Source organism: Bradysia coprophila (genome assembly GCF_014529535.1).
Source record: "Bradysia coprophila strain Holo2 chromosome X unlocalized genomic scaffold, BU_Bcop_v1 contig_128, whole genome shotgun sequence".
NCBI classification, from domain to species: domain Eukaryota; kingdom Metazoa; phylum Arthropoda; class Insecta; order Diptera; family Sciaridae; genus Bradysia; species Bradysia coprophila.
The window spans coordinates 444,870-459,283 of record NW_023503295.1 but is presented as its reverse complement, the minus strand read 5'-3'; the positions used below and the strand labels follow the sequence as shown (position 1 = coordinate 459,283).

The 14,414-nt window shown below is 36.7% G+C and overlaps 1 long non-coding RNA gene across 1 annotated transcript; it reads left to right on the top strand.

Moving 5' to 3' along the window:
- Nucleotides 1-3,157: 3,157 nt before the first annotated feature.
- Nucleotides 3,158-7,997, top strand: LOC119067697. The gene is made up of 2 exons (XR_005085985.1): nucleotides 3,158-4,791; nucleotides 7,352-7,997. It is a non-coding gene; the product is annotated as an uncharacterized LOC119067697 (long non-coding RNA).
- Nucleotides 7,998-14,414: the final 6,417 nt, after the last annotated feature.

The following is a 14,414-nucleotide window of genomic DNA, read 5'->3' as shown; positions in this document are numbered from 1 at the left end:
TATCGAGACATTAAGTTTTTCCAAAAATTAGTCATAAATAAAATATGAATTTAAAGACCTATGTATATAAGATAATGGGATTATATTATAAAATAATATAGAAAAAAGCGTGTTTTAAGTGTAAAAAAAAAACAAAAAATAATGAAAATTCTTAGTGTGAACACTGTGATTTTTAAGTTTTTAAGTTGATGATGAAAATAGAGCAGACCGACGAAGCAGATGGAGAAGATGCAAAATGTGTAATTTATAAAATTTTATTGTTTCTAAGAATGATATCAATATCGAACGGACACAATCATTATATAAATAAAATATCAAAGTTATGAAAATTTTACATTAAAATCGATCATACTTTGGTGGATAGCCACCCCCCGTCAATATTCGACGATCAAACTTTGTTCTGGATAGAAAAAATATAGAAAAATGCTTTGCAAAAAAAACGTAACAGTAAAAAAAACCAGTGAAAAACCAAACAAACAAACAAGAAAACGAAAAAAAAAAAATTTCTTCCAAAAATTTCAGTGTATTTGGAGCGGCGTATTAACTCAATTTAGTCAATTGCAACCAAAGAGCCCCGTTACCGGCCCTATCATCTCTTGTCTCATCTGCTTCAGAACCCAGTTTCCATACTGATTACTTTAATGAATTTGAATTGTCTCCCTTTACCCGTATAAACAAGCATCCGCAGATTGAATGAATGGATCAGCTGAAAAGCAGCTGAAACGAAATATGTCTCTCATTTGAAAGTCTCCGACTGTGTTGTGAATTTTAATCATGAAAATTCCGAAAAATGTCCAATAATTCTGAAAAAGTTCACAAAAATCCCGAAAAATATTCAGAATTTTTTAGATTTAAAATTCCGATAACATAACCTCTGGTTAAAAGCTCGGCACTGACCTTAGCTTGCTATGACGAATTTACATGTGGCACCTGCAACCTGCCAGATCATCTGAATAATATATCAAATTTATACGAAATTTCCATTTTACCTGAAATCTGACAAATACGAACCAGGTTCAGTGGTCAGGTGCTTCTTCTAAAATAGCTTGATCTGGATCTACCCCCATATATAACTGGTAGTGATAGAAATTCGCATTTGTGCCGATCTACATAACTTTTCCAACACTATGATTGACCTCAGTGGTGCGATTTAGGTCTCTTTCAAATGACTACTCATTACACTAAATGAAAATCGACGGGTATCGATGGACATCAAAATACTCAAAGTTCGAGTTGGTAAAAGTATGCCCTGCTTTCACCGTTGATGGCGTACATTTATAGGTCGTTTGGCATCAGAGGCGATGCATTCCTTATAATTTCATTCAAAAAATCCTTATGATTGTGATAGATATGGCCATGGCAAGTCTTTCGAGCCAAAGCTTACACCGTGCTAACAAGCGGGAAATCGGACAGTGTATCATTATATCATTATTTTGTGGATGCTTTTGTTAGAGAGAATTAGCCTACGAATAGGCTACAATATAGAAATTGTGACGACTTTGCATAACAGAACCCCTTCTATACAAAAGAAAAACTTTGATACGCTGCTCTAGATTACATGATTGATTTTGGAATGATGCAAAGAAAATGGACTGATTACGCGATATATAATGTAAAATGTTCCACTTTCGTAGATGGGCCAAGGATAAAATAAATTGAAAAGATGAAAAAAATATATTTCTCTTGACCTGTACAGTTATTTGATCCAGTACGAAATTTACAGTAATTTTGTGAAATGTAATTTGAAATTACTTACCAAAATTTTTGATAAAGTTCTGTGCTAAAATGGACGAATTCATTCCAAGTAACATGGTAACCAAAAAGGAACTACCACCACCGATTTTTTAATTTTCCCCCATTTTTTTTTAGAATGAGAGAACATAGTATCACGCTCAAGTTCTTAGTGTTTAGCATATTATAACAGAGAACTTCATTTTAAAAACCGTAAGTTCTTTCATAATGAAATTTCACTTTGTTTTGTACTAGGCGTATGAGATTGAAAATAATATAATTTTATCTCCTGTAATGTCATAATATTCACAATTTGAGTGTCACTTTTAGAATCAAAATGGGCTCAATTTAAACACGTCATTCACAGAACGTACGTTTATTAACTGAAAATTTCGATAATTTCTCAGTTGCGCACGGCTAACTCCGATAATTTCACATTTATTCACGGAAAACTTCGATAATTAGGTTTTTTTTCTTTTAGAAAAAAACCCTATTGTGGACACTACATCTGTCTGTCTGTCCATGTGTCTGTGTCACAAATCAAAAATGAGACGATAACAGCAATGATTCAAAATTGCAATGCTACTATGAGCAAATCAACACCAGGCAAATAATAATTATTTGTTATCTGATAACCGATCGCTCATAGTTGGCATTGCAATTTGAAAATTTGGTAGTTGGTAGCTGACTACCACGATGATAGTTGACTACCACGATGATAGTTGACAACCGAATTAATTACCAGCGAGATGTTTACTATTCGAGAGCTTCGCACCGACTTATGCAATTATTCTGCCTGCTTGTCTTTTTATAACTCGAGAATTTGGTAGTTGGCTACCACGATGATAAATTGCAATGCTACTATGAGCAAATCAACACAAGGCAAATAATAACTATTTGTTATCTGATAACCGATCGCTCATAGTTGGTATTGCAATTCGAAAATTTGGTAGTTGACTACCACGATGATAGTTGACTACCACGATGATAGTTGACAACCGAATTAATTACCAGCGAGATGTTTACTATTCGAGAGCTTCGCACAGACTGATGCAATTATTCTGCCTGCTTCTCTATTTATAACTTGAGAATTTGGTAGTTGGTATCTCGAGAAGTGAGAAAATTGAGAGAAAGAAAAAAGACCTCACTAGGCTTATAGCCGGTCTATTCTTGTTTCTCATTTATTCACTGAAAATTGACAAATTCTTGACAGTATACTAGATGTGTGTTTTATTTGTGGGGAATATGAATGAGTGACGGCGTCATGGCGTGTTTATGTTTCAGTTTGATTTTTGAAATTTGTTTTTTATGGTGATTATGACATTACAGGAGATAAAACCTTGTTCCTAACACGGTAGTAAATGGGGGTTTTGCGCACACGATGTGTTGCCGAACTCGCCTCGCTCGCACATCTAGTGCGCAAAACAATCCCATTTACTACCATATTATGAAAATAGCTATTATCGTCCTTGCATTATAATAAATTCAATGAAAATATGAGTGTATCAGTCAGGTATCGTTTTGAGAATAAATCCATGCACGATGATCGTGTTATACTTACGCACTAGATGTGATCGGCTGCGGCTCGTATTGGAAACACGATGTGTACGTAAGGTAACATTACGGTGCAGGTGCATCGAACCAGATATTCTTTGTACTTTGATCTTCAGACAATATAAAAAAATCGAAAAATGTTTGACGTCCCAGTACGACAGAAAAATCCGTATGAAAGTATCTTTAATACCTTTAGAGCAAAAATGACTTTCATTTCGGTGACACATGAAATGGTTTCGTTTTAAAATCAAAGTACAAAAAATGCTTTTCCTAACGAGCGTTGAAATATCTCGACTGCGTTGTGTACTTTCAACGTCGTTTAGGAAAAACGTTGTTCCTAACTTATGCTAAAAGGATTCGATTCCATCAGAACTCACCCTCGGCTCGTGGCTGGAAACCTCCCATTAGCTAAAAAAGCCTTTTAGGATGCGTTAGGAAAATAACTATTTCGTAATTGATTTACTTTCGTATTTCGTTCGGAAATCAACGAAAACCGAACGAAAATTCATTTATTTGTAGTGCATAACTCTCAACCATTCAATTTGCTGTTTGAATTGGAGATTATACGATTGCTCGTTGAACGATCATTCGGTTTGCTTAGTTGAAATTTAATTAGAATTTAAACGAATGAGCAGTCATGTTACTTAATGAAGTAAATTACTAGGAAAACGACCGATCTACAGTTAAAGTCAACCAGATGTGAGTAAGCTGTTTTGCCAACTGATCCCCTCATACAAAAACACACTGTTCAAACGTTTAGCCTCGCGCATGCGAATGCAAGTAGTAAAGCTGTAGAAACACGTATATGACTCATGTCACATTTATTCAATTTTGTGTCTTCTGCAATCAATGCATGTAAAACACAACAAAATTAGACAAAAAATTATGTTTCTCAATTGAATGCATTATGTACAAGTGGAAACTGTAATGGAGTGAAAGAGAAAACTATATTTTCGACTACAGCGGATTGAGTGATACTAACTAGCGCGCTTTATTGTGTGGCTCAGCTGAAGAAAATTGCGATGTAAATTTGGTTGACTGTAACTGTACAAAAATCGAGAAAAATAAAAAGGCAGCGCAAGAATACTCTCATTGCAGAGACATTATTGAAACAAATAATTTTTTTTTCTGTAAAGTCAAAAAGCTTTTAGTGACTAGAAAGGGTAAAATTTAACATTTTGAAAATATGATCGAAATGTGAAAATTTATTACCAAAATGTTAAACTTTATTCGCAAAGTTCACTTTTAGTTGAATAGAAAAAAAAACAAATAAACAAAAAAATCTCGTTATTTCAGTCTGGGTTATAGGCTTATTGAATATATAAATGAAAAGAAAACCAAATTGTATAAATGAATGTTTTCCTTTGTCGATCAAATTATTACTTTGTGAAGAAGACAGACAAATCCCATGTTAATTTTCGAAAAAGAAAAGAATTCAAAAAAAAAGTACAGACACAAAGCATAACTGACTGATTTTATGTTAAAATTATTAAAGAAAAAAAAGAGGTATATGTCGTCAGCGCCCCCACCTTTTTGGGCGGGGGTTTTCGTTGCTGATTATTATGAGCTAGGTTTTGTGCTTTCGAATGATGCTACCCAAAAGTTTTGTGCTGCTCAGGCACCCGAGCACAAAACTACTTTCTATTCAAAACATGTCACTTTGTATGGTAGACCCCTTATATATCAACTGCACCCAAAATACAATTCTAGGACTAAAATGTACACATTATGTGCTGACAATATCACCCCACCAATAGTTTAGTGCTGCCACCTGTGTCCAGCACAAAACTACTTTCTGCTCAAAACATGTCACTTTGTATGGGAGACCCCTAATATATCAACTTTATTCAAAATACAATTACAGAACTGAAATCTATACATTATGTGCTGACGATATTACTCCACCAATAGTTTAGTGCTGCCACCTGTGCCCAGCACAAAACTACTTTCTGGTCAAAACATGTCACTTTGCATGCATGGTAAATAGCTTATAGCAAATATGTTAGTTTGATTGTAGGTCAAGGTCACAGATATTTAATAATAAGTTTTTATTTACGGTCATTCAAAGGTTTGTGATTCTGCATTGTTCAAAGTTCATCAGTTCATTATGCATACAACAGAATGCATAAACAATGACTAATGTGAAATCCTCTTGTTACATGCACAATGGACTCAGGCTATTGTGCAAGCATTCTGTTGCATGCACAATGAACTTTGACTATTGTGCAAGCCTTTTGTTGCATGCACAATGAACTGTGACTATTGTGCAAGCCTACTGTTGCATGCACAATGAGCTCTGACTATTGTGCAAGGATTTTGTCACATGCACAATGGATTCTGACTATTGTGCAAGCATCGAGATGCATGCACAATGAACTCTGACTATTGTGCAAGCATTCTGTGGGATACACAATGAAGTTTGACTATTGTGCAAGCCTATTTTTGCATGCACAATGAACTCTGACTATTGTGCAAGCATTTTGTCACATGTACAATGAACTCTGACTATTGTGCAAGCATTTTGTCACATGCACAATGGATTCTGACTATTGTGCAAGCATCGAGATGCATGCACAATGAACTCTGACTATTGTGCAAGCATTCTGTTGGATACACAATGAACTATGACTTTTGTAAAAGCATCGAGATGCATGCACAATGAACTCTGACTATTGTGCAAGCGTTCTGTTGGATACACAATGAACTCTGACTATTGTGCAAGCATCGAGATGCATGCACAATGAACTCTGACTATTGTGCAAGCATCGAGATGCATGCACAATGAGCTCTGACTATTGTGCAAGCATTTTGTCACATGCACAATGAATTCTGACTATTGTGCAAGCATCAAGATGCATGCACAATGAACTCTGACTATTGTGCTAGCATTCTGTTGGATACACAATGAACTCTGACTATTGTGCAAGCATCGAGATGCATGAACATTGAACTCTGACTATTGTGCAAGCATTTTGTCACATGCATAATGAACTGTGAATATTGTACAAGCATTTTGCCACATGCACAATGGATTCTGACTATTGTGCAAGCATCAAGATGCATGCACAATGAACTCTGACTATTGTGCAAGCATTTTGTCACATGCACAATGGATTCTGACTATTGTGCAAGCATCAAGATGCATGCACAATGAACTCTGACTATTGTGCAAGCATCGTGATGCATGCACAATGAACTGTGACTATTGTGCAAGCCTCTTGGTACATGCACAATGGACTCAGGCTATTGTGCAAGCATCAAGATGCATGCACAATGAACTCTGACTATTGTGCAAGCATCGTGATGCATGCACAATGAACTGTGACTATTGTGCAAGCCTCTTGGTACATGCACAATGGACTCAGGCTATTGTGCAAGAATTCTGTTGCATGCAAGACAAACTCTGAGAATTGTGAGGGGTCTACCATGCATGCAAAGTGACATGTTTTGACCAGAAAGTAGTTTTGTGCTGGGCACAGGTGGCAGCACTAAACTATTGGTGGGGTGATATCGTCAGCACATAATGTATAGATTTCAGTCCTGCAATTGTATTTTGAATAAAGTTGATATATTAGGGGTCTCCCATACAAAGTGACATGTTTTGAGCAGAAAGTAGTTTTGTGCTGGGCACAGGTGGCAGCACTAAACTATTGGTGGGGTGATATCGTCAGCACATAATGTATAGATTTCAGTCCTGCAATTGTATTTTGAATAAAGTTGATATATTAGAGGTCTCCCATACAAAGTGACATGTTTTGAGCAGAAAGTAGTTTTGTGCTGGACGCAGGTGGCAGCACTAAACTATTGGTGGGGTGATATTGTCAGCACACAATGTGTTCATTTTAGTCCTAGAATTGTATTTTGGGTGTAGTTGATATATTAGGGGTCTACCATACAAAGTGACATGTTTTGAATAGAAAGTAATTTTGTGCTCGGGTGCCTGAGCAGCACAAAACTTTTAGGTAGCATCATTCGAAAGCACAAAATCTAGCTCATAATAATCAGCAACGAAAACCCCAGCCCAAAAAGGTGGGGGCGCTGACGACATATACCTAAAAAAAAGAAGAAATTAAGAAATGGAGCAAAGAAGAAAATATATTTATTGTACTCCACTCATTAGATAGGCAGAAATATTGACAATTATGGAATGATTTTTTAGAAAATATAAATGAAAACTATGCAGAGTGTTTTTTTGAAGATGAAACTTAAGATGAAGAATAATGAAGCAGAAGAAAAACCAATGAAAATTAAATGTTTCGGCAAAGCCGTTTTTATATAGAGAGCTTATACCCGCATACAGATTTTTCAAAAACAAAAAAAAAGAGACAAAAAAAACATTTCAAAGTACTTTGACTTAAATAATCAATATTTTCAAATTAAATAAAAACAAAAAGATGAAAAAAAAAATGCAAAAGAAGTATAATGAAGAACATATATCATTTTGAACTTTTAATATTTATGTATATGGAAGCTTATTGCGCTGACTGTGGGTATATTATAGATAAAATATTAATATAGTCTATTAGAGTTTTACTAAGAAGAAAGAAAAAGAAGAAGAAGAAGAAGAAGAAACACAGAAATAAAAGAAGAAAAGAAGAAAATATGCCCTGTACATATCGATTTTTTTAGACACAACGGTCAATTCCTCGAAATTCAATTGTTTTATAAATAAAAAAAAATATAAATTAAAGATTTTAATTAAGTAAATAGTAGCCGATGTGGTTTTACTTTGTACCCCTATCAAAGCTTGTGATCCACGCAGCTACCAAAAAATAAAATCCCTTGCTAGCCTATTTATTGTTCAAATGAAACTGATGAAGATTCTAGTTAGAGCATCCTACTGACATTAAGATCTGCTACTCCAATAATCAATGCCTAAAGTAAGGACATTTTCGTGTGTTTTGAGTGGAAAAATGATTTTTTCATTCAGACGGACCAAAAACGTCACATTGTCTCACCAGATAGAGCACCAAAACAACAACTTTTTCTCTCACTTTTTTTTACACTTTTCGTTCCCAATCACGTCACTTTTCGTTCCCAATAACGTCACTTTTCTTCGTCTTAGGAGAGTACCAGGGCGGATTCAGACGAGATCGTTCAAAAACCGACCAAATTTTCAACCTTCGTCTGATTCTGCAAAAAGGCAGAGAATTTCGAGTCCGGACGTACCATCTTTTCATCGACTTCAAGCAAGCCTACGATAGGACCAAGCGTAGAGAGCTGTATATGGCGATGAAAGAGCTGGGCTTCGAAACAAAATTGATTCGACTTGTGAAAGCGACATTGGAAGGCACCAGATGTCGTGTCAAGGTGCAAAATGACTTGTCCGATGTTTTTGCTGTTATGGAAGGGCTAAAGCAGGGCGACGCACTGTCATGCCTGCTCTTCAATTTGGCTTTGGAAATTGCCATGAGGCGTGCTGGTATCCAAACCAACAAAACACTGGCGAATGGAACAGTCCAAATCCTGGGCTTTGCAGATGACTTGGACATCGCCAGCCGCACACATGCAGCAGCAGTGGACACTTTCACAAATCTGAAAATCCAAGCGGAGAGAATGGGTTTGATGATAAACGAATCAAAAACAAAGTACATGAAGGCCGAGCCCGATTCGGTAGCCAATCAACAAGGAGACGTGATGAGCATTGATGAGTTGAACCTCGAGGTAGTCGACGAATTCGTCTATCTTGGTGCGCTGATTCGATCTGATGGCGACAACACGCCGGAGATACAAAGGCGAATCATGGCGGCAAGCAGGTGCTATTACGGGCTAATGAAACATTTACGATCAAAGTTGCTATCAAAGAAAACGAAGTGCCAAGTTTACAAAACGCTTATTCGCCCGGTTCTAATCTACGGATGCGAGTCTTGGACGGTGAAGAAAAGCGATGAACAGTTGCTTCTAACGTTCGAGCGTAAAGTCCTCCGTACCATTTTTGGAGCAATGCGCGAAGGTGAAAGGTGGCGGCGACGGTACAACTTTGAACTGAAACGTGATTTTGGTGAACCGGATATTGTGGCAGTGGTGAAAGTCCAACGGTTGAGGTGGGCGGGGCATCTAGCACGCATGGATATGAACAGAGCCCCCTCGATGTTATTCCGAAACGATCCAGAAGGGCGACGAGGAAAAGGTCGTCCAAAGATGAGATGGATAGATGGCGTCGAATCAGATCTACGGACGCTGGGAATAAGAAGTTGGCGAAGTGTAGCAGGGGACAGGGTTCGCTGGAACCGGATTCTCGATCAGGCCAAGGCCCACAAGTGGCTGTAGCGCCGGAGAAGAAGAAGAAGAACGTCACTTTTCGTTCCCAATCGCGTCACTTTTCGTTCCCAATAACGTCACTTTTCGTTCCCAATCATGTCACTTGTGTAGTCAAGATTTTTTTTTTCAACTCAGGGACAACAATGAATTCACGTCATAGACTTGAAATCTGATCATCAGATGTCTTGAAAATTTCCAATGGAACAGTTGATGGGTGATAACTCGAATAACTTTGCTCGTTCAAGATCCCTAGACTTGAGGTCGGATTCAATTGTCAGCCCTAAACGTTAAGCTATGCTTTAGATAAGAAACACATGGTATATCAACAAAACGCCCAAAATGACATGATTTTTTTTTTCTTAAACCTTGAATAACTTTGGTCACTGAGCGGCTCCAAACTCGGGACTGGTTACAATTATCAGCTCTAAATGAGCCCTAGACGATAGACTATAATTTCAGTCAGAAGCTTTTTGAATATCGTTGAAACAGCTAATATAACATGTTTGTGTTTAGAAAAAGCTGAATATCTTTGGCGGGATAGCAGCCCTAAACTCAAGATTGGCTTCAATTGTCAGCCCTAAACTAGCCCCAAACATTAACATATACTTTCAACTAGGAACACTATGAATAACCTTCAAAACTGCCAATATGACATGTTTTTTCGAGAAAAAATTAAATAACTTTGGTATTTGAGCAGCCCTAAACTCGGAACCGGTTTCAATCGTCAGCCCTAAACTAGCCCCAAATCATAGATTAAGTGGAAAGTCAAAAGCCTATTCAGTTTATGACAAAACACTTAAGTGACATACTTGAAAACTTCAAAACGGCATTACTCACGTAAATCGACAGCCCTAAACTCGGGACCGGTTCCATTCGTCAGCCCTAAACGAGCCCTTTAATATAAGCCCTAACTCGACACAGCCCTAAATGGTGGGGGTGCCAGCGACATGTACCTTTCTAATTCATCGGTTTTTTCTACAAAAAATCCTTTGATAAATAGATCTCGGACACACAATTGACAAAATATTGTTCCTAACTAAAACTTTTTAGCGAATTTAATTCCAGAATTTGCCTCCTCTATTTTTTCTATACAATGATTAAATAATTTCACAGATAAAAATATGGACCTAGATCTAAATATTTTTGGGATTAATAGTATGCGACCGAATCTTTTTTAGAATTTAAATTTAATCCCCTCAGGGATTATTTGAACTTATCCCCAAATGAGTAATCCCTAGAGGAATTAAATTTTAATCTTTTGGGCCCTGACGTTTGACGCTTGTTTACTAGTTTACTCATTTTAATCTGATCTAAATGTTATTTGTAATGCAATAAAAAAAATTCTAACCCTTCCTACTTTTACTTCAGAAAAAAATAATAAAAAGCGATTTTTACGGATATTGTGATATTATAGTTTTTATCTAAACGTCTGATATGAGAAGAAGCTTTTTTGTGAATCTGGAATGAGAAATGTTTTTATTAAACAGAAATTATTTTTTTTTATTTACCTGACGAGATTTGAACCACGGACCTCCTGCACTTCAGTCTACGATCTTACCACTGCTGCAATTTGTTCTTAATCCCAACTTGGCTTATTGTGAACCGTTGTTTCAAAGAAACTAATTCCTCGTGGGATTAAAATTGGGATTAAAATACAAATTGCCAGATGACAAGATCGTCACTTCAAACCTCAATATTTTTTCATGATTTTCATTTTTATATTCTTCTGAAGTTTTCTTACCATTTTTTATAAGTATTTAACCATTTAAATTCAAAAATGTCTGGTTTCCCGTGGTAATGGGGATAGTTCGCGGCTAAAATTGGCCTTCCTGCCAATTTCGATCTAGAATTTCTCTATATCTATACTATCTTTGTAATGTTTACATTGATTTAATGATTTATTGAATCTGGTAGTATCTTTACAAACCGACTTAAAATTTTTATTCTGAGCCTGGTATCGTAAGGCAGAATAATCCATCGGTAGTCCCATTGCCGAATGACGAATGACGAATCGATGGATTCGACAACAAAACAGGGTCGTTGATGTCATGGAAAGAATAGCATCTCTGAAATGGAGCTGGGCGGGACATATTGCAAGAAGGACAGACGAACGTTGGAAAAAAATGATCATGACCTGGCGACCATATAAAAGACGAGCTATAGGTAGACCACCAGAGAGATGGACAAACGGAATTAAGAATATTGCAGGTACAAACTGGCAGCAAATGGCAATGGATCGTACGAAATGGAAAGAAGTTGGAGAGGCCTACATCCAGCAGTGGATAGAAACACGCTGAAAAAGAAGAAGAAGAGGAAGAAGTCCCATTGCAACATTTTAAGACCAAATTAGTTTTTCTCACAAAACGGTATCTTGCTCGTCAATCGTGTTCGAACTCAATTAACTCAAAAGTGTGATTTCAAGACAATCAAATTATAAACGGAAAATAATAAGCAGTAGTATCATCATTCAATCCCCAATACTATTATTTAGACCTACTTTTAATCCCTGATGGAATTACATTTTTTCAATTTCTGGCGAAGATTAAAAATCTAATCCCGAAAATATTACTTTTTTAAAGTAATCCCCTCGGACCTAAAAATTCTAATCCCATATTTAGACCCGTACGAAGTACGACACGTCGAATTGGACTCCCTGAGTAAGGGGAAACCTATTGTGGTTGTCTAGAGATGCCAAATCCGCGAAAAAAAAAGTCCGTCTGTCTGTCCGTCTGTCTGTCTGCACGATAACTTGAGTAAAACGCATCCGATTTTGAAAATTCTTTTTTTTCCCGTTTGGTAATGTCAAAAGACAGGCTAAGTTCGAAGATGAGTGATTTTGGATCGACCCCTCCCGAGCTGTGGCCCAATAAGTGCTTTACGGTTTTTCGAAGATATCTCCGGACATTTAAACGTTAAACTTGTAAGTGATACGTCAAATAAAAGGTATTTACAATACCGATCGACAAAAAAAAAGTTTATGGAAATCGGATGACCGACTCGTGAGTTAGACCCCTTGGTGTGGAACAGGCACAGGGCGGCAAGCAGTTTTTGCTTGTAGGTCGGCCACATTTGACCATATTTCGTCTGTTTTAGCTTTATTAGATAGGTATTGACCGTACCAATCAGGGAAATTTTTTTTTATGAAATTATGTTCTCCGGAGCGTGAGCTAGGTCTCTTGGAGTGAGCTCTTATCTGGCTACTCGGAAGTACAGTGAACGTGGTGTATTTTGACAATATCTCGAGTAAATTTTGACCGAATTTCATGAATTTTTTTTTTGTTTGAAAGGTATTAACGAATGTAAAGCGTCGGTACTATTTCCGGTCTCCTAACAAAATGGCTGCCGGCGGCCATATTGGATTTTAGTAAAATTGAAGTATCTTGGGAAAAATGATACTTAGAGAGTTTCTGTTAACATGGAAATAATTTGTTATGTGTGTGGGGTTTCAGGGATTCCATATACGGACATCTATATATACCTATATACAGCTATATTGAGCTATATACAGGCATATAGAGCTATATAATAGCATATTCATCTGTGAAATGTTTATTTATAGTGAAATATAGGTAAATATAGCGGTATATAGCTGTTTAAATAGGAATTTATGAAAGTTGACTTCGTACGGGGCTGTCTATATTGCCTCCGGCAATTTAATTGTATATGATAACAAGGCAAAGAGTGGATAATGTAAGTGATTTAAAAGGAAAAATAGTTTTTCAGCAGAGAAGAAAATGAAGTAAGAGAAATGAATAGTTTCACATTAAAGGCTTTTGATACGAATAGGTGTTTCGTACGGGTCGGCGTTAGCTATGTTTTTGTCTGTGTTCGGTGTGCCGATCTAGCAACAGCTGGTTTTGTATCAGTTTCGGTTTCTATTTCATTGGTAGTACGAACTGCATTTATCGTTTGTTAGAGAGAACAGCAAGATAAACACAAAGTAAACAGTTACAATGCTCACTAGCTGATACAAAACCACCTGTTAATAGATGACATTTTTTAAGCATTGTATTTTAATAGTAGACTACTTAAATACTGGTTCGGAGATTTTTATTTTTGGCGAGTATGGCATTTGCAGCTCGAGCTGAAGGCCGGTAATGTCAACCAGAAATGACAAGTTTTCGGTGGGTGCTGTGAGTCAAGGTTCTGAATTTTCGAGAAAAATATTTTCTTCAAAATGATTTTTCACACTATCTGTTTATAAAATTTGGTGTCAACCGCCTTCGTGGTTGTCTTAACCTGTTCTTTCAGAACTTTGCTGTGAGTAACATAACTTACATAATTACCTGTGTCATCTCAACTCCTAAACGGGAAACCATCTCAACTCCTAATTTATTAGAAACATTGACCTTTAACATCGTGAAAGAGTAATCCTTCCAGTACTCCAATCCAACAAATTTGGTAAGGTTACGCTTACAGACATGACCACTAAGCACTCGACGTGTTTTGACGTTGTGGTCTTTTTACCAATGTAACGCGAAAATTTCAAAAATGTGCCTACGACGTCCGCTCAGTAAAATTTAGACGTGAATTTGCTTTAGCTGTTTTTCAGCTTGTGTACTAAACAAACTGCTCATACGTATTTATTCGATTTTACCACTACATGCGTGTAACTATTTCACCCGACCCGTATAAACACGTATGTAAGCAGTTTTGTTTGTATGACTGGACCAGCTGAAAAACAACTCGTCAGATTCTTATCTAAATTTTACTGACGTCCACTGTATTTCTGTGACGCAAGGGAACTGAAGAAGGGTTATTAACCAAAAAGACCTTGTTATCCAACGCTAATTTTTTTTCCTCTACCACTAGAATGCACATCATTATAAAAACCGAATTGCTGTAAAAGTGGAGGTATTAGTGTCACA